This window comes from Camelus bactrianus, chromosome 15, assembly GCF_048773025.1.
Source record: "Camelus bactrianus isolate YW-2024 breed Bactrian camel chromosome 15, ASM4877302v1, whole genome shotgun sequence".
Classification (NCBI taxonomy): domain Eukaryota; kingdom Metazoa; phylum Chordata; class Mammalia; order Artiodactyla; family Camelidae; genus Camelus; species Camelus bactrianus.
The window spans coordinates 69,975,531-69,998,611 of NC_133553.1; the positions used below are offsets into that span (position 1 = coordinate 69,975,531).

The window sequence follows — 23,081 nt, forward strand, 5'->3', positions numbered from 1 at the left end:
AAGTTATAAAAAAATGAAGACTAAAAACCACTGCAATGTAGAAACCAGAAGTATAATAAAAAACATGTGTTTCTATCGAATACTGACTATATGTCAAACACAGGGACAACCACAAATCACCCCTGACAACCATCACGTGTGGTTCTCAGCAACCCTTCTAAGTAGACACGGATGAGAAGCCCAGCACTGCGGATGAGGAGACGGAGCTCGGAGGAGCCAGGGACGCTGACCGTCCTGTTCCCCGTGACATCACTTCAGCCCAGGACAAGTGCTGACAGAGCTGCAGTGAGGGGACATGCAGCTGCGTGGAAACTTCGGGAGCTGGGAGTCCCAGAAAACACGAAAAATTGTTCAGTGAAAAACCAGCTCAAATATATTACACTGTGCCACATCCTTTAAACAGGGAACATGACTGAGACCTTTTTGATGCCTCCGTGTCCTTTATGCCATCATCAGTTATTTGCCCTCTCAGCATGACCAGTGATGATCTGGACACCTTATGAAGTGCACTCAGATAGAAGAGCTTTTAAAGCTGTTTAATGAAGTTTGTAAGACTCTGTCTATGCCTCACACAGGCGGTCATCCATCACTTCTCACCGGTGTGGACGTACCACCTGAAATCACTCCTTTCTGCTTTTTAAAATCCCTTCATCTAATCCAGACTTTTCAACAGCAAAGAATCAGCTCAACCACAGACAGTGAACAGCTTTTCACCAAATGGACTCAAACAGCCCAACGGACTACCTGGAAGACCTTTTCTTCTATTAAACCCAATTCCGGGTACTTCATCATTTTCTGATTGGTGGACTTGGCCGCTGACTTGCCTACTCAGAGAGCTCCCAGCCTCACATCCGGGGGTGGGAGAGGACCCTGCTCTTGGGAGAAATCAGTGAGGAAGGCGGACATCCTCGTCAGGACTGCACGTGTAGAAGTGACAAAACGTGCTCAGAAATTATACCGTCAGCAACCCTAGGCTCCCATGGACTGGTTTCACATTAACCAAACTCACGAGACACTGATGCAAGATAACTAGAAACTTAACTTATTAATGTAACAGAATATGTGAAACTATCAACCAGACTGAAATATCAGAGTTCAACCATGAGTACAGTTTCTCCTCCACGGCCTAATCACGGGCAGGCAGTAACATGACAAACATGGACAGAAGCAGAGCAGGAAGGGTTTCTAGATTAACTCAATGGACTAAATTTCTGTTATACCAACAGATCTACTGCCTGGAAAACTATTAACGCTAATCACGGTGCACCATTCGTGGACAGTGGCTGAGACACGACTGTGAGCACCTGTGTAACTCTCCTTTCCCTGTCCTTATTGGGCAAACTGATGCACAGAGGTACAGAGATCCAGGGATGCAGATACCCCTAAACACCCAAAGCCCATCCCTGGGAGCCTCAAAACCAGACAGCCAGGGTTTAAATACCAGCTCTGCCACTTACTAGCTCTGTGACCTTGGCCAACTTACTTACCCTCTGTGTGCCTCAATTTCCACACTGTAAATTTGGGATAAAAATCAAACATTCCTTACTCGATTGTTGAGAAGATTGAAGGATTCATTTCTGTAAAACTCTCAGAAAAGAATGTACCACATTATTGGTGCTCAACAAATGTCAACTTAATATTAAAGTGATTTACAAGTCTCCTTTCTAATCATCTTCTGTGTTTCCTGGCTAGACTAAGTCCCAAAGAAAATCCTTATTTCTCCTTTTATAAACTCTTGGGGAGCACCCTTCTGTTCCATACCACCACCTGTTTAAACTGAGGGAGGGGATGCCTCCTCCCCACTCCTCTTGGCCACGGAGAGTGCTTCTCCACACCACAGACCCATGGCCCACAGTTAGCCTTTATCACACTAACACAGTGAGGTGTGAGTCCGGAGAGACAAGCAGGGTATGTGAAACCGTTCCTTTCCTTCCAGTGCTGCCACACTTGGGAAGCACCCGGGATGCTCAGCTCCATGGCAGGACAGCCCTGTGCATGATGGAGCAGGTCCTCTCAAGGGAAGGCTCGCTGTGGCACAGAGTTACCTGGGACAGGGTGAGTCTCTAATTCTGGGACACAGTATAATGACACGCATTTTCCCACAGCCCTGAAGTTCATGGAGAACATGGCTTCATCAGTAAATAAGAAGACATATATCGCCTGCTTACTCTTTTCTGTCATCTCTCAGTTGGCTGCTGGAGACAACATGTGTATAAGTATTGGATCCCCTTAAGCCCCAACATATTTGAAGTAACAAAAAATTCTGTGGCTTAACGTTGGTTCAGGGCGACTGTGTAACACTTCTGAATTTGCTGATGCTAAATTATGGGTATAGGAACTATGGAACCTCCTCAAATATCTTTCATCTTAAAACCAGCTTTCCTTATTTTCCTGTTTCTTAGTAATTGCCAAAGACTATCAAATGATGGCTTCTCACAAAAAAGTAGCTAAAGTTTATGAGCCCTCTTGACATACCCACTGTGGTAAACACTTTACATAATTTCTAATTCTCACAATTCTACAAAGCAGATATGAGCATCCCCATCTCACAGACGTGGGAAATCTCAGAACGAACTGACTTAGGCTCACGTGGCTCAGTGGCAGCGCGTGCACGCAAACCCGTCAAAAAAACTACACCCCTTCCTATATGTACCAAATCTCCTACCACTAATTAACACACAGCGGCGGGGTCAATACTCAGGGAACCCAGTACACTTTTCAGCTTTAAGGTGCTCCAGAGGCCGCTTCTAGCTGTTTTATAAATTCCCGGCTCACTGGTTTCTAGCACTGGAAGAAAAGTCCGATTTTGCCATTGTTTGCACAGCAAGTCTGAGATGTTCACAGCGAGATGACAGAATAAAACTAAGATATAAGGAGAATAATTTTTCCAGGTAGACAGACATAATGGACATTGTGCTATTCTGAAGCATTAAGCAAAGAAATCAAAATAAAATAACGTTGTTTAAGCTTTCTTTAACAAATAGGAAAATTAAGAAGGTAAGAAGGTGCAACAGCGCCACCTATGGCTAAAAAGACCTTCCAGGTTGCCGGGAAACATGCAACACAAAGTTGTCTGTAGGATCAGAAACGAGAATCAGATAACTAAAATCTTCTGTAGCACATACTGCATTTTGTTTCGGGGTAAGGGAGGGGTATTCAGTATTTAATCTGATATTGCTAATACTCCTGAATATAAACAAAAGACATAGGCTTATGGAAACTCATCTTAGAGGAGGAAAGAAACCAGTCCAGCCTCTTCAGTTTACAGGAGGGGAGACTGAGACCTGGGAACTGTCCACCTTGCAATCGGCAGCAAAGCTATCCTAGGCCTCATGTCTTGCACTGTAGCAAAAACCAACAGATCATTACTAGGCCTATATTCATAAAAGTAACGTCTGTATTTTTCCAAAAGTAGCTAATCTAAGTATCTTGCAAAATACTTCTCAAAGAGCCAGGAAATCGTAAAAGTTTGTTGAAATACAAAAACTTTTATTTACATATTAAAACAGCATGAGATTTATTCTATTAAAAAAGTTACATGTCAAATCAATGTTTTGATATTTTAAACCTGTTAAAAGTGCAAGAAAAAAATCAAAATTTTCTTTAATCACAAAAGAGAGAAGATTATTCCCTGAAAATGATAAATGTGGAATTTTTTAAACTTAATGGATCTGGTCAGAATCCACGAATTTAAATGTCTGAGTGGATGTTACACGGCAACATGAATTCTGAGTTGTAACAATACACATTCTGTGTAAATAATCTTCAAGGTCGTCTGCTTATGGCAATTTAACTAATCCCTGTCTCAATAGAATGATACAGATTTCATTAAAACTTCATAGTGCACTAAAAAAAAAATAAATGAATCCTTGTTACTTTAAGCCATACTCATATATATCATATATATACATATTGAATATGCATCAGAAATAAGCCACCCCCTTTAGTATTCAGAGTTGATCCTTCTAAAATACCTGTCATTGTGACAGCACATTTTTATTAAGCACCTTTTGGGTGCTTTGTATACAAGGCGTCTAACTCTCACAGACAAGGAAAACGATATTACTCAAATTTCACAAATGAGGAAATGTACTTAAGCCATAAAAACAACTTACCTATTCATCATCAGGAAAGAAAAGGGTAATGATTTTACTTACAATATTCACTGACAATCTTTTCTTCCATACTAAGACTACATAAAACCAATTCAGTCTTTCTAAGTATTTCTGTCAATAAGGGCCACTAGAGAAAAGCAAGTAACATCACTAGCAATGGTTGGAATTTCAAAGCCCACTTCTCTTTTGCACTATAATCATTTTTAATGTTTTGTTTTTAGTGCTCACAGAGCACTAAAATTAAAAAAAAATAACTTTATAAGTCATTACCTGAGAATAAAACTTTTGTAAAAATGTACAATTTTAATTTATGCCACTCTGTCTCACATTCTCACTGGTGTCTCTCCTTTGAAGTCCTCATCAGGCTGAGATCACTAAAATTGGCCATTTATTGAGTCACAGGAGTTCGGGAAACCACGCAAAGGGAGGCTGATTAGAGGAGCAATTAAAAATGCATTCTGTGCAGCCAGGGTTCCAGCACTGAGCTAGCCACTGCCAGCTGTGTGTAATTTGGGACAAGGTGCTCCATCTCTCAATCCCTCAGCTGCAAAAAAGGAGACACTGATACCTACCCTCAAACACCTGCTATGAAGTAAAACATGAGGAAAGCATTTTAGCCTTAGGCAGGTGTCCATTCAGAGCGAGTTTTGTCATTATGATGATGAGGATGGGTGTTAATAAATTAAGCTAGACCAGAAAGTAGAAATCACCATAAAGGAGAAACATTTAAATCAATGAGCATTTTCTTTTGGATGGATTGCAGAATATTCTATTGATTTTTTTAATAAACCAAGATTTGTCCATTAATAATAGATTTACAGGTTCATGGACAAGTCTCCAGAAAAAGAATTAGAGGCCTCTAACCTCTGAATACTAAGAAAGTAAAGTTTAAAAAGAATTCTGGGGGATATTATACCTCATTTGGGAAAGTATGTGCTTAGCATGTATGCGGCCCTCAGTTCAGTCCCCAGTAACTCCATTTAAAACCTTTTTTTTTAACAAATGGAGAATTAAAGCAAAAAGATGGAGGAATACAGAATTTTTTTAGAGACTCATCTCAGACTTCTGATGGGGAATAAAACATCCATTTCTCAGAGGAAATCTTGAAAACTATGTAAACTGGATCTGAGAAGTCTAGTCTTTTAACATTATTCAAGAATACATATTACCAAGTCTTAAAACTACCTGATAACCCACAGTGGTGATAGTGATCATAACAGCTGCCAACACGGATCGAGCTCCGGCTAGGAATGCTCTGTTCTGACATCTCTGCCCCTGAGGCCTCACCAGGCTGAGAGCACTAACTTCGGACATTCATGAGCATCTCGTGTAAGTCCTCAATTTGTGCTTCTCACTCCCCCCTCACCAGGCCCTCTGAGGGAAGCACTGTTATCATCTTCGCCACCCGCACTTAAGGCCACTAAGGCGCAGAGACTAAACCCGATCCAGGTCACACTGGCATAAAAGGACGTCTGTATTTCTGCTGTTTTACTTTTTACAAAGGAATCTGAGATATCAATTCAAGGGAGACTGTTAAATAATAAAGTCTGTCTGGTCTCCATCTCAAAGAGCACATAATATAGATTCCTGATGTAGGATGAGGCTGCCGCCACAAACTGACTCAGCTTGAAATTAATATCCGAGATGAAGCAGCGAATACACGTAAATATTCACGATTGTCAACTCTGCTCACGGGTCTGGGCCCTTCACTGCCTGAATGACGGTGAAATCCCCACCCCTGTCAGGGAGGGAAGAGCGGCTCTTCCAGGTCGCACCCAGGCTTCACGGGCTGTTTCCCCCCACAGACTGTCGTCAACAATTAAAAAGCTCTCAAAATTTTTACACCATGCAAAACTGAAAGACATTTCTGCAGATGGAGCACTTTCTCAGGCTTAAAACTTTTTTGCCTACACTCAGCAAGGGGGAGAAAAGAAACATGACTCTGCAAAGTCTCTGAGCCTCACCACTCACAGGAGTAGAACTGCCTCAGCACAAGATGACTGTTCACATTGCAGGGTGAGAACAAAATAAAGCCGCCCCAACCACAGGCACTCCCAGATACAGCGCTCAGGAGTCTTCTGCACACTCACGGTTGTGCAGCCCTCACCACCATCTATTTCCAGAACACTCCATCATCCCAGAAGAAACCCCCTGTCACTATCAGTCATTCCCTAATCCCCCTCCACCCAGGTCCTTGCAACCATCACCTGCTCTCTGCCTCTGCATTTGCCTATTCTGCGCATTTCAGATCACTGAAGTCAACAATATGTGGCCGTTTATGTCTGGTTCCTTTCACTTAACGTGCTATTATCAAGGCTTTTCCATGTTGAAGTGGTATCAGCATCTCTCTCTTTTTTTTTTTTTTTGAAAACGTTAGTTTATTAAAAGGTGGTAAGTACTATCAAAAAGAGTAGAGTGGAGCATAAGGGGTGGGGATTCAAAGGGAAAAGGGTGGGTTGAGCAGTCAGGGTTGACTTCCCAGAACAGGTGGCCATTTTCATCTTCCCCTTTATTTTTTTTTTTCCTTTTTATTCACCCTTACGTATGAATAATGTTCCACTACATGGAGATACTACATTCAGTTCACCCATTGAGCAGCTATGTATCGACGACATCCAGAAAAATGAGTGTAAGAGGTGACTAGCAGGGATGGCATTTAAGCAAAGGGCAAGATGTGCTTTAAAAAAAAAAGCCAACAAACAGAGGCACAAGGAAATTCAGTCCGTTTCTGAGCAAAGTGCATACTTGCTTCGGCAGGACTACCGTGCAGGGCTGGGGAAGATATTGGCAGGAATCACGGGGAGGGAGTCACCTAAGAAGACCCCCCACCGAAATCAGCTCAGCCAATTCTCCTCCCTCATGTTTTTAGGTTTCTCTTATTTCATGTAATAGCACTTTAAGTACACATCTGATCATGTGCATCAGACCACTTTTCCTCGAAGCTACAGAAAATCATTCACTGACCGGAGCAGCTCCAGGACAAAACTGTGATGGACCAGGGAGTCCTGCAGCATCCCAGCCTGCAGGCACAAACCCCACATGTGCCTTGGTGATGTCCAGAAAATAAAATGCATGGAAATATCTCACTGCTGGTGCACAATATCTGCCCCCAAATTGCCCCAAAATCATGCTGGTAAAGCACTACTCAACCCTCTCACTACAAAAAAAAAAAAAAAGAAAAAAAAAAGCAAAGAAGGCAAATTTAGGCTCTGCCATTGAAAACCAGCAACCATCAATGCCAGTATCTGAGCTGGAATGCTCCTAACTTCAAAAACCACTGCGCACTTATTTTTCAAACAGGAAAGCATATATGTATTCCACATAGATGATATTACAGTAGGATTTTTATTTTCGAAATTTCCAGTTCAAAATTAGCACAAGAAAGATTATGTTTCAGCTTTTAAAAAACTCAATTATCTTCCAATTTCTTAATTTTGAACCTATTATTATTTTATAAATGGAGCAATGCTTCATATTATAAACCAAGTGTTTGGCTTCTGCAAACAAAACCTTTATGACCTCACTATTTCAGAGCAAACTTTAATGATGTTTTGAGAGGTGGGGCCTGGGGCGCTCACTAACAGCCCTTTACAAACTGACAAGGATGTGCTATAAAGTAATGCAAAGGCTCTAAGTCCACATTAACTAGGAAACCAAAGAAACTACACCAAAGTCTTACTTTATCATTTTTAAATATTCCTATTTTTTGAATATTAAAGTTCTTAAAAGATATGATTTTTTTCAGAAGGACAACACCTGTATTAAATTTCCTCTCACCAAAAAAGCAATCTTTATCAAGAGTAAAAACCCCTATGGAAATTCAAAAGACAGGACGTTTCTAGCTAAGTGAACATGCAGATCTGGAGACAAACATAAATCCTATCAGATCTCACTCGAACCAGCTCAACAAAGTCCTGGGCTACCCTGGAACTTAGCTCTTCTCTTCCAAATGTTGGCTGAGCTAAGATCATCACACAAGGCAGGGAAGAAGAGAACAGGAAAGTCCACCTGGCGGCCTCCATCTGTTTTCTTCAAGCCAAAAGGCGCCGCAAGGGCGGCCCAGCTAACAAGCCCTCCCCATAAGGAAATCCGGCATCCACACTGCCCCTGCCGTCCCCAAGCAGCCCCGATGCCCCTCTCCCACTTGTGGCCTCCCAGCCTGTGAATGGTCTTCTAATGTCACTCCCCAGTTGGTGGCACCCTCCCCCTCTTCCCCACTACACACACAAACACACAAACACACACAAACACACACACACACACACACACACACGGAGCAAAGGCAGCCTTCCCAAAGCATAAATTTGATTACATCACCCCACTTCAAACCCTTCAGAGGCTCCCTGGTAGAGTTCTAGCCCCATCCCCGACCCTGCTCGCCCATCCTCACCTCAGTACCCAGGTCCCCAGTGACCTCAGGGGCCCCCTGACCTGCTCCTACTTCCCACTTGCCTCCAGGCTCATTTTGACTGTTTCTCAAGGAAGCCTTCCCTCCCTCCAACCTCCACAATTTGTTCCTCTGTTCCTAGAACATTCTAGGCTAAGTCAACTTCTGACACTGCTAAGCTCCCAAGGAACATTTTGCTTACTAATTTGGGTCCAACCTCTTTCCCCTAGACACTCAGAAGTGTGTGTGTTATGAATAAATGAATGATGGGGTGGGTCTCAATGGGACAGCCAGACCTGCTCTCGCCCGTCCCGACCTTTCTTACTGTAGAATATCAGAAGCAAAACAAGAAGTACATTTCCTGAGGGTCACTTCCTGCTGACACCCTTCACTGCCTCCTGTGTCAGTTCTAGTAAAACCCAAGCTCTTCGAAAGCCCTCCACCCCAGGCCCTCTAGAGTGTCCTCCCCAGCAGGGGCACCCACAAGCCTGGACCACACATGGCACTCTCCCCGAGTCCCCACCGCACAAGCCTCCAGGCCTCTACCCGGGCTGCTCTGCCACATGAGCCACAGTCTTCATGCTTTCAACTGGCTGATCCTTACTCTGTCTTCACAACTGAATGTAGAGCCCATTTCTTCCAGGAAGTCCTCTCTGATAATATCCTTTAGGTCTTGGCAGGTCTCCCTCTGTAGCAGCACTGCATGGTGGCCAACTGGGTGTTTGCTTGCTCCTTTGGGACCACGACCTATTGGGGGCCACGTGGGAAGGAGTGAGAGATTACAAGAGGGGTGGGAGAAGCAAAAAGCAAAAATCACAGCTGAAGTCCCAAATTCAAGGATTCTTTCTCAGAAAAAGAGTAAAATATTTCACACGAGTGCAATTTGGCTACTATTTTTGTGGCTTGCAGAAAGCAAGGCCTTGGTGTTCTAGTCCAAAACCCGGGTTACATGCAAAGAAATGTATATATTCATATCCAAAGGAAACCAGAGCTGCTCAACAACAGTTTGCAGTCAGAATTGAAAGGAATTTTTATAAAGGCAATGTCTCTCTCTCTCTCTTCTTTCTTTTCTGGCATCATATAATTTTAGAAGTATTTGTGTGACTCAGAGATGGCTACAGCCCGTGATTCTGCACTGGAGAGTTTGGGCTGAGCAAGCCCAGATTACATTCACTGTGTAAATGCAATCACACCAACAAACTGACAAGTTCCCTTGTGGAGGAGCTGATGTTCCAAAGCAGGCAAACTTATGCAGTAAGAAAACTCTAAATAAAAAGTAAGAAATTCAATGTTCTGTACTCAATTTCATTAGCTATATGGGCCATTACCTGATAGTATATCTTGTCTAATGAAACCCAAAAATAAATTGTGAATGTTGATTTTCTTCATCTGACTGTTTTATGCTAAATTTGGATATCAAACCCACAATCCATACGGACAGCTCAGGCCTATGCTGCAGCACAGCTACATCCCGTAGAAGAAAGTCTATCAAGGGAGAACTGGAGAGTTTCCCTTCAGAAGCTGCTAAGTCTGGTTTTGCACCTATACATCATTTGCAACCACTTCATCGTCAAAGGAGTAAGACCTTACATCTGTGGGGCGTAAAGCACTGCGGTGCTTCCGAACAATCAAAGAACACTGAGCTTTGTGAAACTGTCCTGAGGCACTTAAATTGTACTTTTTCTGAAAGGCCCCAAAACTGTCCCACTTCACCATTTCACTTACAAATGGGAGGTACCGGAATTAGTAGAGAAAACACGCCCTTGAAGTCTGACAAGACCCTGCTTGAATCCTGTTACAGCATTTACTACCCTCTAAACGGACCAATAACTTAACCCCTCTGAGAAGGCTTGCCAATCCGCAAAAGGGGTCTGCCACCGCCCACCTGGGAGGCATGGATGTGAATGCAACACGCAAGTAGGGCGGCCGACTGCTACCTGACACGGGGCCTGGCTAGTTTCCCTCCGCTGCCCTTGTCCCCCTTTAAACTTGTGCTGTTTCCCCGGTACCAAACGCCCGGAATAGACTGCCCGAATATTCTGTGTATCCCTGGATACATGCCTTACCCTTAGGAGGCCTGAAAAACAACTGCCTTCTCCCCAGTCACTATCAATATTCTTAAGAGTCTGGATTTTTTTAACCTCTATTTTGCAGGGAGACTATTCCAGAATTTTTCAAGCACCAATCTCCAGGTTGGCTCCCCTCCCAGCGCCCATCCCTTCTCACCTCAGATACTCTGTCTGCCTTCTGTTCCTTGAAAGCGAGTCAGGAAGAGCGGGGACTCCCTAGGCCTCCTTCCCTCCCTGATATGTTAGTGTGACTACCTTCAACCCACGCCCCACTCCAACTCCAGCTTCTGAGGAGTCTACCCTCCCGGACCCTGCAGACTCTGTATCTTCCCAAGACACACACTTGGCCACGACCCTCCCTTCAGATTTCTTCCTGGCTGGCCCTGCCCACCCCCCGGCCCCTTAAGGATAAATGACATTGCCCTGAAAATTCTAAACGCCGCTGACTGACACACCAAAGCTGCATGGTCTGGGCTTTCCTCCAACCCAGACACAGACCTGCCCCCCCTAGCCTCAGTCTGCAGCTCTCAAGATGATCTAATTCACATGCGCGGCTGTGAACACCAGCTAAGAATGAAGACTCCCAACGTGTATCTCTAGTCCTGCTCCTTCAACTCAGCCCCAGGCTCATAGACCCGAGTGCCTCTATGAAGTCCTAACTTGGATGAAAAATGGCATCTTAAAAATGCCTCATGTCCACCATTTACTCTGGAATTCAATTTCTGGCAGGTACCTCCCATGCTCCCCATTTAAGTAACAGACCCAGCACTCACCTATGTGTTTGAGGTCACATTCAATTTCCCCTGTTCCCTCCCTCCAGCCCTGGCTTGGAATATTAGTCCTGTCATTTCCGTCGCTAAGCCCATCTCAAGTCTGGTTCTGCAGGGACCACGGCCGGATCCCCACAAGCTCACAGCAAGGTGCACTGAGTCACAGTCTTCCGAAGGGGGCTCCCTGGAGGGGGAGGCATCTCCTGCCGCCGGTCACCACAGAAGGCAATGGATTCTCACAAAGGAGGCTCTGGAGAAGGGACTCAAGTTTCTCCAGTGATCTGAGCTTTGAAGGTCCCGAGGTCTGGCGGAGCTCCTATTAGCAGACACACTTGCCACTGAGCAGATGAGGATGGAGGAGCCCAAGCAAGGCTGTCCTCACTCCGACCCCTGGGCCCTCGGGAGCCACGGGAAAGGCCTGTGTCCAGGGCACAGCCCAACAATCACAGATCCCAGCCTGCATTTGCCAACCCGGACAGCCTAGACTCCTTCTACTTGCGAGACTTACTTCTGTTCTGTTCCCCCCCCGAGAATGTGATGGACTCTTTCAGAATGTCTGGCCTGTCTCAAGCGAGACCAAGTCAGTGAAGGATGAAGTGTTCACATTTGGACTAGAGCATGAAAGGAGAAACAAGACATCATGATCAGCATGATGGTGGTGGCCAAACTTTTCCCCTGGGTGAGATGAACAAGGGTGGGGGTGAGAATCCAAGGTCTTAGATTGGCCAAAGCATCTTCCTTCATGGCTGACTGGGGGTTGGAGTCTCACTACCGCAAACTAACGACACGGCTGTCAGTGGGGGACGACAGCTGCAACAAACACGGAGTCAGCTCTTTAATGCCAACATGGGTTAAAAGTAAAGGCCGGTGCAGGGAGGCCTGCACGGCTGCTGAGGCAAACCACAGACCCGGCTGTGAATGCCCACTGGCTGGAGCAGAGAGGAAGCTACGGTCCCTTTAACAGTCCCTGTGTCCACCAGATCCATGTAAGCCAGCTACTTAGGAGAAGTACATGTTGTCCTGATACTCAGAAAAACCAGCCTCGTAAAGGGAACAAAAGAGTGGCATGGATTTTAGACCCACTTCTGCCCCTTTATGAAGGCAAAATAAAGTAAATGGCACGGGGAAGTTGAATGCAAAAAAAATAAAACCATTAAATAACCAAACGGTGACTGATTCCTCCAACATTGTCCCCTGCAGCTGCTCACCCCCAAGCCTGCCACTTCCTCACCAGTGACCGCCGGTCAGGAAGCGCCGTCACGCACGTCACACAGAGACAGCCAGGAACCGCTTGCTGAGCACGTTTGTGTAAAAGCAGGAATCGAGCAAGATGCTGCAGACTTTGACTTGACATGTTTAAATACTCCATGAAAAGACTCCCTCAACAGCCGCCTAAATCAATTCGCATCTCACTTCTTCAAAACAATCAAACTAATTGAATAAGGGTGCATTTGTCACCAAATATAAGGAGGACCAAACAGGTTCCTCAAAGCAAAGATTTTAACCGATATCAAACAACAGTGGGTGATGTGCTATAAAAGCAAATATTCCAAAAAATTAGAAAATAACAAGATGACTAGGATAATGCATGGATCAAGGCACCTGAAAAGTTTCTGCTTTTTAAAGCGATGGAGACAGCACGGAGGGCGATCTAGCTATTTCCAATGCAGGATATGCACAGCCACCTTTTCAGACGCAACTGCGCGGTACAAGAGAAAAAGGAATAAAGAAAAAGGAAAAGAGGAACAAGCGAAAATTAGAAACACACAAGAACAAAAATGACTTTGACAGCATGTACAAGAATTTACGTGAGAGTGTGAGGCCAGTGACGCGGGAACAGTGAGACCCACCCTCACCTCCTGCTCCAGGGAAGGCAGGGGCCTGAGGGGAGCCATGCTGCTTGAGGACACAAACGTGGTCAGCGACCCTAAACAAAACTCCACATACATGCGTCTAGGCAGCTTTTAAGCCACAAAATGTGGTCGCATTACAGGCTGGACAGTTTTACTCACTCCCAATGAGAGTAGAAGGAGAGAATTAGTCTCTGCTCCTGCACCAAAGCATTGTTTTAAAAATTAATGACTGTGGAATAGTAAAAGCAACAATGGAGTAAAAGTGACTGGAGGAGAACGTGCTTGACCCGAGCTCACTGGCCGCGTTATCTCACTGACGTTCAGATGCTGGCTGAGCCCTTATGGTACCAAAACAGACAGATCCACCAGGAGGGAATTTACTGCGCTGCTGTATTTTGATGCCGAGAGCCATGCCTGGTACACGAGGTTCTGGGTAAACAATGGTGACAGTGTCAACACTATGGGCTAAGCACACATCCAGCTACTCCGCCAAATCCCAAGGGCAGACTTCAAAAGGCAAATACAAGCTGGAATTCTCTGGTGGGTCTGCAAACTCAGAACCAAGCAGTTGCTGAGCAAAAATGTCACCAGTGCCTCCTAAGACAAACGAGGAGGCACTGGCCATGGGGCTCGGGCAGGGCTCCAGGCTTCCACTGCTCACCCACCAGTCTGTCCAGGGGGAGAACATGGTCCCTGCTTACGTTGCACTGATGCACCTACCTTGACTAATGCCTGGGGGCTCAGCAGGAGGTGACATTTGAGGTGAACTGATCCAGCCTCGGTGTAGCCCGGTGCTGGCAGCTGTGCCCACAGCAGTGCCCAAGCACCTAAATCTGCCACCTCATCCCCAAGGAGCAGAAGGGGGTGCGGACGTGTAGATCACAGGGCCCTGCGAGGACAAATACAGATCATGGCCACTACATGTCTCACCCCTTACTAAAGTCATAGAGGTATGTCCGGGAGGAACAGAAAATTCATCCAGAACACGCCAGGCACCACACGCAAGTGGGACTCGGGCCCCCTGTGCCTCTCACTCACAGGGCTGGTCTGGACTTTCTTTTTATCAATTCTCTGTCATCTTCTCCTCCAACTTACCAACAACCAGAAAGTAGGATTTGATCTTAGGTAATTTCAAGAATCACAGAGCACTGCCTCCACAGCGGGCCCGTGCCAGGTCCTCCGACCGTCACCTGTGGTACCGCCATGAGCGCCCTCCAGACTCAAGGCCCGAGGCCGTAGGCCGTGGGGGCACAGCTTCCCTCAATCTCCCCAGCAAAGGGGGACCACCTCTGGGCAAAGGCATCTCACCTCTTCTGCCCGAGGGAAAGCATGATAGATACACGGGGAAACAGAGCAGAAGGTGGGGGGGTAGTAAGCCCAGGAGAGCTCGTCTGCACTTCCAAGGCAAAAGTGGGGCCGTTGACTTAATCACATTGACAAAGTGAGGATGAATCTTTCCCTGCTTTGTCTCATACTCCGTGATACTCCTTTCCCTGCATAAGGAGTTCATCCGGAATTCCCTGGAGGTGTTTCTGATGTCCTAACATGGCATGCTGGCTGTCGGGGAGGAAGAGAGGGCCTGAACCCAGCAGGTGCTGGGCCTGGGAGGCAGGAGACACCGGCTCCAGACCCAGCTCAACCAGCGTCTCGTTCTGCCCCTCGGGATTCAGCATCTCATTTATAAGCAAAGGGATGAGACTGTCCCAGGACAGGCTGCCTAAGAAAATTGAAATGAGAGCCATGTAAAGAAAGCTTCACAGTTGCCACATTTAAAACGGTAAACAAAGAAAAAATCAAACAAACAAAAAAACAGATACTAGAAACTAATTTTAAGAACAGATCTTACTTAATCTGCTGTATGTAAAATACTATCATTTTGACATGTAATCAATATATGAAAGTAACAAGATAGTTTACATAATTTTACTAGACAAGTCTCAGCGTCTGATGTGCATTTGACCTACAGCATATCTCAGCTCAGACCAGCCTCTTCCCCAGCGCTCATAGCATCAGTGGCTGTGGCTACTCTATTGGACAGCAACTCCAGGGGTCCCACCAGATGTCCTGGCTGAAAAGCCGGAGGAAGTCTCCACACTGACCCTAAAAGGATCTCTCTGAAACAAAGGCAGATTCACTTTTAAATGTCTGTAAACCGTCGGGCTGCACCTCCCTCGGCCCTTGGCTACAAGACAGCCCTCTTCCTTGCTGATCCCTTCCTGGATGTAGGGAAGGAACCCGGCACACAGCCAGGGTGGCCGGGCCTCCAGGTAGACTTACCTGCTGTCTGTGTCCAGTCCCATGAAGTCCTCCTTCTCAAACAAGGTGCAGAGGAGGGGGATCCTTTCCCCAGACTTGTCAGGGTCCCATCCAGCCACTTGGACTTGAGCAAGATTAACAGTGACTCAGTGAAGTCCTCGATCCTCTTCTCCACCACCCTGCAGTCCTCCTAGTTTGAAGGCCACGTTGGTGCGCGGCTGCTCGGCTACCTCCCCATGCAGCACAAAGACAAAGAGCTGAGAGTCATTAAGCGTGGTGCCATACAGCTCCTCTGTACATGGAGCTTCTCGAAGGCCTTGGCCGAGAGGCAGTCGGTAATGGTGACAAGGCCCACGACCGTGCGGTGGGTCTGGAAGTCACTCCACGCATTCTCGAACGCATAGTGGTGCCTGTAGTGGATACAGAGTGCCCAATGGGAGCCGCACGGGCTGATCTGGCTCACCAAGGAAATTCGTTTATAGATGCAAAAGAAATTGTCCTCTGAAATGATCCCCAAGGGTTGGACGACCACGGGGAGAGTCTCGTTTTCCTCAGCACACTGCACGTAGTCAGGGATGCTCATGTTGCAGGCCCTGCCGAGAAGGGAGAGGAGATCGAAGTAAATATTGTGCTGTGGGCTGCGGGCGCCTCTGGGTTGCGGTGACCTGGTGTGTACCAGCCAGAAGGCAAGGGAAGCACAAGCAAAGCCGGGGGTACAGTTTGTCCTCAGAGTCTGTACATGGCTACCATAGCTCGGATCACATTACCCAGCTTTTGGTCTAGGCTTCCTGCCCCTGCATAGAAGGGTCATTTCTTGTTTTCTGTTTCCAAGCACCTAGCAAGACCCTGATGCAAAGGCAGTGCTCAACACTGCGGAATAAAGAAATGAACAAAGGAACTGCTTTCCCCACCCCCCTTCAGCAGATTATAAAGAAAAGAACCGCAGTAGGATCAAAAGATCTGGATTTCAACACCAATTTATTTGAACTCCTAAACTGCAGAAAAATGGATAAGAAAACTTGCCTTGGGGAAGAGGGTACAGCTCAGTGGTAGAGCACATACATAGCATGTACGAGGTCCTGGGTTCAATCCCCAGTACCTCATTTTAAAAAATGAAACAAATGAAAAAACCTAATTACCCTTCTCAAAAAATATTTTTTAATTCAAAATTCAAAAAACACCTTGCAATTGACACAACATTGTAAACTTGACTATACTTCAATTAAAAAAAAATCCTTGCCTTACAAGAATATATCTGGATTATGGAAGTTTGCAAATGTAAAATGCCTAGGGTACCACCTGCGTAAAGAGGGGGGACTGTGCAACTTTACTATCCCTCCTTTATGAGCTATATTTCCTTTGGGGGGTGTTATAAACTGTCAGAGCTAATTTTCTCAGATTAAAAAAAAACAAAACAATACTTGATTCTCAGTACTGCTGAAGAATCAGATAAGCCTGTGAAAGCATCTGACCCACAGAGGTTACTCAATAAATGTTTGTTGAATGAATGAATAAACAAGCAAAGTGAATGCTGCTCCCTGCCACAGACCATCATAGTGGTACTTCCTGGAAATCCCAAGCCCACGTTACACCCGACTACACACTAAACATGTGGGTGACCTGGGCAGGCCTGTGTGCTTCTCTAAGCCCCAGTTTAATCATAGATAGAAATGAGGGCAATAACACAAACCTCAAAGGGTTAGTGAGTCAGTAATGAATTGTACCCCAACTTTGCAAGATGGAACCATTAAGGAAAATTGGGCAAAGGGTCCATAGGCCCTCCGCATATTATCTCCTACAAGTACAGGGGAACCTGCATTATATCTCAAAATAAAAAGTCTAATATTTTAAAGAGGCTATTGAGGTTAAATGAGCTCATTGTCTCAAATAAGGAACACACAGTACAAGTACGACAATGCCTAGCCCATGAGATACACTCAGTTAACATTCCCACTGAACCCACTAATCCCTCCAACATCAGAGCATGAGGATGGGACCTCGTGGCCAAAGGCCACTGCACCTGAAGCTAACAAAGCTAATGGTCCCCACTTCCAAGAGCCCCTGTCACCACCCTTGTTCTAATTTTCTATTTGTAATTTTTTTTTTATTTAATAGAAACCCCCAATTGCATAGCCTTCAGGTCACCAAAACCTGACCACAGAGATCATGATGGCAGCCCTCCTTGTTGAATCAATAAAATGAAAAGCCATTTCCACAAGACCTATGTGTAAATCTACTAGGGAACTTCATCTTGGACTGAGGAAGAGGACTGGGGAGGAGGGGGCAATCTGGGGGCACAGAGAACTATGGGCCACCTGTCCCATGATGGACTTTAGACTCAACCCTCGCCCTCCAGGTAATTCAAAATACACACCGACAGACTGCTATGGACAAGATTTTTTTTTAAAGAAATCCCTGACTCCCTAGCAGGTCTTGTTTCTACCGAGACATAGATGGCTTATGTGTATAATGTTTCACAAAAGCCTTAAAATGTTATCACCCCAACTTGACACATTAAGAAACTGAGGTAGAGAAGTTTATCATATTGTACAAGATTAGAGAGAGGCCACGTCAGACACCGTATTTAAACCCAAGCCACTGTTCCAGGGCTCACACTAGAAATTGTGACATGCTGCCCCTTTCCTGCCCTCTCCCTGCAATAAATTTCTGAAGAGTCTTTTCTGTGCCTTCTGGAATCACAATAACTTCAATTTTCCACAAAGAGCTATGTCACTCCCTGGAGGACATATCAAAATCTAAAGGGTTGGGATGGGAGGAGAGATTTGCATTTTCTGTTTCTCAAAGGAAACATGGCTTTAAAAGAAACTGAAAAGCACTTATCTAGTCTAAGCCCTCATTGTGCAGAGAAAGAAACGGAAGTTCAGAAGAGATGAGGAAATGGCCTTATTAATAAATATTGCTTCAGCGCAGCATCAATCCAGCCCTGGGCTCTGCTGGGGGAGTATCTGGGAGGCCCAGGAGAATGAGTGTTAGAAAACGGAAAGAGAAGAAGCATACAAGGCCCTGTCTCTACACCACCATACCATGAAATTCCACCATATTACCCAGTATGGGGGCAGCCAATAATAAGGTGGGGTAAACAGGTTACAGAAACCTGGAACTCTCAACCATAGTGGAAATTCCAACATTTACTATGTTTTTTTCCCAGTTCAAGCATCAACTCAGTGGGCACTCTGTACCAGGGACTACACTAGGCCTGGATTTCTCCCAAATACAGATCTCTATTACCACGTGAGCAAACCACATAAAGGCCACCAGAAGAAAAGCGCTCACAGATAAGATGGAATTACTGAAGCTGAAAGCAGTCAACCAGCGTATGTTACTAGGAAAAATGATGCTGCTAGAAATGGACTCATGGACATAGAAAGGAAACTGTGGTTAGCAGGCAGGAAAGGGGGGATTAACAGATACACATTAATAAATATAAAATAAATGACAAGGACCTACTATATAGCACAGGGAACTATATTCAATTTCTTGTAATGAGTTGTGCTAAAAACAATCTAAAACATATGTATATACATATGCATATGTTTATAACTGAATCTCTGCTGTACACCTGAAACTAACATTGTAAATTGACTACACTTCATTAAAAATAATTTTAAAAAATAAGTACAAATAAAATCAACGACATTAAGATAAAATAAAAGAACACACTTATCCCCTTAGCTGTAGGTGGTGGAGAATTCTGGTTAGAAGCACCAAGTCCACTGGATCACTCCAGCACTGGCTGTCACTCTTTCTGACCATCAGACAGTCACTTGGCTTCACTGAGGTTACTTTTCTCTTCTGTGAAATTCTACAGTGGCAACTAATGATGTATAGAATCTCATCATTCACAAGCCCAAAAATTAGTGAGGACTTCCCATGGGCCAGGCTCTGGAGAGATGAAAAGATAGGGTCCCAGATATATTCAAGGGTAGAAGAAGTTTATGCCATAAAGACATTTATTCTTCCTGTTTTGATAGACAGATTCAAGGCAATTCTGATTAGAATTCCTACCAGACTTTTCATGGAATGTAACAAGTTAATTTATGGTCAGGAACAGCCAAGAAACTTCTTTAGAACCACCACTGGGGAGGGGTGGTTAGGTCATTCATTTCCACTGTTCTTTCTGAAGTGATGAAAACGTTCTGGAATAATAATGGTTGCACCACTGTGAATATGCTAAAAGCTGCTGAATTGTACCATTTAAATGGGTGGAATTCATGGTGTGTGAACAATATCACAATAAAACTGTTATATGAAAAAATATTCCTTGACAATTATTTTTCCCTCTATACAACTAGTCTACCCCACAATTTAAGAAAAACAAAAAACCAAAACAAACTAAACTGTGCCAGGAGCTTTTTAGGACTGCAATGTCCTTGGGTCTCCAACGCCTCTGGTGGTGCTGTTCCTGTTAACACACACTAGCTGAGCTGGGCTAGTTAGGGACTTTAACTATGTTTTTAAAATCGACGGTCACACGTTTCACCCTGGGAGAGGGAAGGAAGGAGCATGTCACAGCCTCATGCCTTCAGCTCATTTTTAACTGAACCAAGCCCTGCTTTCAACACTGTAATCCCTGGCACTATAAAAACACGTGACCTCAACAAGCACCGCCATCATAACACCTGAAATTGTTCAAGGTACTTACCTGGGGCAGAAACACTGAGGTGGGAGACGGAAACTCCCTCAGCACTGGCGCTCACTTTTCCAGACTCCATCAGGAGAAACTGGGCTTTACAACCTGAGGCTCTAAGCCCGGGAAGCAGGGCGCATGCCGCTGAGCTTGTCCTCAGGGAGCTGTAAAGGGAGAGGAGGGCAGCCCCGGGGTCGCAGGGCAGGGAAAGCGGGGGTGGGGACGCGGGCTGCAGCCCCGCTCTGAGGCCAGCACCAGCCCAAGCCGCCCGCCCCCGATCGGGTCCACAGAACCCGCCCACCCGGGACACAGCCCTCCCAGGGGCAGGGACGAGCCAGCGGCCAAGGAGAGGAAGCCCGGGAGGAGAGGACTCGTGGGGGGGAGAGGGGAAGGGGTCGACAGCCGCGGACTGAGGGGAGCCCGGATGGGGCGAGAGGCGGCAGGTGGACACCTGGCCCTGGACAGCTGTGGCCAGGGCGCCGGGGTAGGTGGCGTGGGCAGAGGGGTCTGGCCCGCGAAATTCAGCTGAACACAGGCTGACTCGCGCCCTCGCGGGCTTTGACGCGCGGACCGCCCTCCCGCAGACGCCTGACCCCTTTCCCGGGAGCCCCCCAACTTGCATTTCCACAGCCAGAGGCCCCGGCCCCGGGCAGGAGCTAAAGGCCTACCGGTCGACAGAGCTGAGAAGACTTTGGGGCCGATTCCCAGCTCGGAGTTGGAGCTTCCAACCCCCGGTCCAGCTGGCACCGACTGCGCATGCGCAGGAGGGCCAGAGAGCCTCTCTTGGTTCTGTGATAGAGGCTGGGGCATCGAGGGAGTGAGAAGATGGGGGAGAAGGAGAGCAGGGGAAAAGTGGAGGGAGACAGATGGACAGGAGGAGCAGAGAGTAGGTAGGGATCTGGAGAGGGGAGTAGCGGAGATGTAGAGAAAAAGCTTTACTTCTGGGGCACCCCGAAGGAGGCGGCAGACCTGCCTCTGTACCATTCTGTAACCCTTCAAGGCCCGCAGGTCAAATTTTACCTCCCTGGTCCAGCCCTCCAGGCGACGCCTCTGCAGAACCCCTACGGGGATCACACCCGTTGTCCCCACGTGGAGCTGGGTTTCCTTTTGCTCTGGGAACCAAACACCAGCAGGTGTTGTCTCTCAGAACTACCTTGGGAAGTGTAAATATTACTCTTTTACAGGCTGGGAAACAGGCAGGCACGATCTCTGCCTTAGCTCCACTGTCCCAGGTGTTGGCCTTGCGGGGAGCGGGAGGTACAAGATCAGAGCCCCAGACAGAGCAGACTGCCTGAGTGTTGGTACATAGTCCATCCCTCCTGGGTAAAACACACCTAACCCAAGTGGAACCATCAAGGGCTCACAGTAGGTTCCTGTGTGTGAGAGAGCTGTCCTCAGTTCCAGTGCCCAGCTTGCTAGATAGGAGTGTTACCGAGTCCAAATTCATTCTCCTCAGTGAAGGACAGGCCAATAAGTTGGGAGACCCGCTGCTGGGGCATGGAAAAGCAAGTTTCTGTAGAGCTAGATGGCAAACTAATGTCCTGGAAAACCATCTCCCCAAGTCAGAATTCAGGCTCGTTTCCTATGTGCTTGGTTGTTGCAAACTTCTTGGTGTAGGAATTCCTTGTTGTTAGAATCCTTTGTTCTTGCAGCTATCTGCCTGGGTCAAATCTCTGTAAACCTCCAACAAAACAAAAGTTATTTTCTATTCTGTAACTTGTTATCATTTTACGAATGGAAAAGTGTTAAATATCCTTAAAGGTCAGAGCCTTCAGAATAGGCTCTTCTGTATATTTCAGGCTCTAGGCAACATTGTTTTACAAGCAAGATGAAGCCTAGGAGACAGAGCAAAAGGTTAAAGTCAAAGGAACAGATCTATTATGGAGTCAGGTTTGTTTTTTTCTATTACCGAGGCAGAAGCCACTTGAGGATTTAAATCCCTTTAAGTTAAAAATAACTAAAACTTTAAAGGAATTTACATACATAGGTGGGAATATGCATAGCATATCTGGAAAAGCACACAAAGGATAGTAAACAGTGGCATCTCCAGGGAGGGCTGGAAGAACAGGGGATGAGGGAAAACTTCTTTCACTTGTGTATTTTTGTGCTGTTTGAATTGTTTTTAACCATATGCATGTATTTCTTTTTCAGTTTAAAAAAAGTGTAATGGAGCAAAGGAGTAACAAGTTCAGCAAACACAGCAGCCATGGAATCACTGAGCCATCACTTTTGATTTCAGCCAGGAAGCATTTATTGACTCTCTCCTATGTGCCCAGTGCTGTTTTAAAACTTCTTTTATTATTATTAACTTTATTATTATTAATAATATGATTGATTTTATTAATAATATTATTATTGATTTTATTTTTTAATTTATTATTATTATTATTATTATTATTATTATTATTATTATTATTATTATTATTATTATTATTATTATTATTATTATTATTATTTTATAATATAGTAACATGCTATCCCTCACCCCTGCCCATGGCTGGTGGAAAACCAACTGAGTTTTTATTGAGTTGTTTTCCAAGGAGTAGAGATGAGTTATAAGCTGAACACATCTTCAGGGCAAAACAGGTGGAGTAGTTTTACAGCACGCCAGACAGCTATGAAGGGTTTTCAATAGAGGCACCCAGACGCTGAGAGAGAAATCCTCCAGGACCCTACAAAAAGCTGCCCAAACTTCCTTCTCCATGGCACTACTGAAATAGGAAATAACAAATCTGACTCCATAGTAGATCTGTTCCTTTGACTTTAAGAAAGCCAAGTTAATACGCTCCGGTCTTTTCATGGGTTATGATGTCACAGAGGAGATGGACAGGTTAACAAGGGACGACTCTGCAGTGATCACGGAGCCGGGGAGCGGGATGGGCAGCAAGATGTTTGACGCAGGCGCAGCTGTGACCGCCCTTCTAGGCAGGAACCCAAAGTCACCTCGACAAGGTGTCAAACACGTGTGTCCACGTCCTCATCA

General features: G+C 45.6%; 1 protein-coding gene across 20 annotated transcripts in view; it reads right to left on the bottom strand.

The window, feature by feature from the left end:
• The window catches only part of LOC141573360 (uncharacterized), a 149,377-nt gene that overhangs the window by 43,874 nt on the left and 82,422 nt on the right, over window positions 1-23,081 (bottom strand). For 16 of the 20 annotated variants that reach the window (XM_074341466.1, XM_074341444.1, XM_074341441.1 and 13 more), the window contains 4 exons: window positions 20,114-20,262; window positions 15,472-16,043; window positions 13,915-14,083; window positions 9,107-9,249 (listed from right to left, as the gene is read on the bottom strand). The gene's annotated coding sequence lies outside the window, so the exon portion shown is untranslated. Of the gene's footprint in view, window positions 1-9,106; window positions 9,250-13,914; window positions 14,084-15,151; window positions 15,309-15,471; window positions 16,044-19,239; window positions 19,354-20,113; window positions 20,263-23,081 lie in introns of those variants that run through there. The other 4 variants (XM_074341439.1, XM_074341449.1, XM_074341443.1 and 1 more) reach the window with 4 other exon arrangements.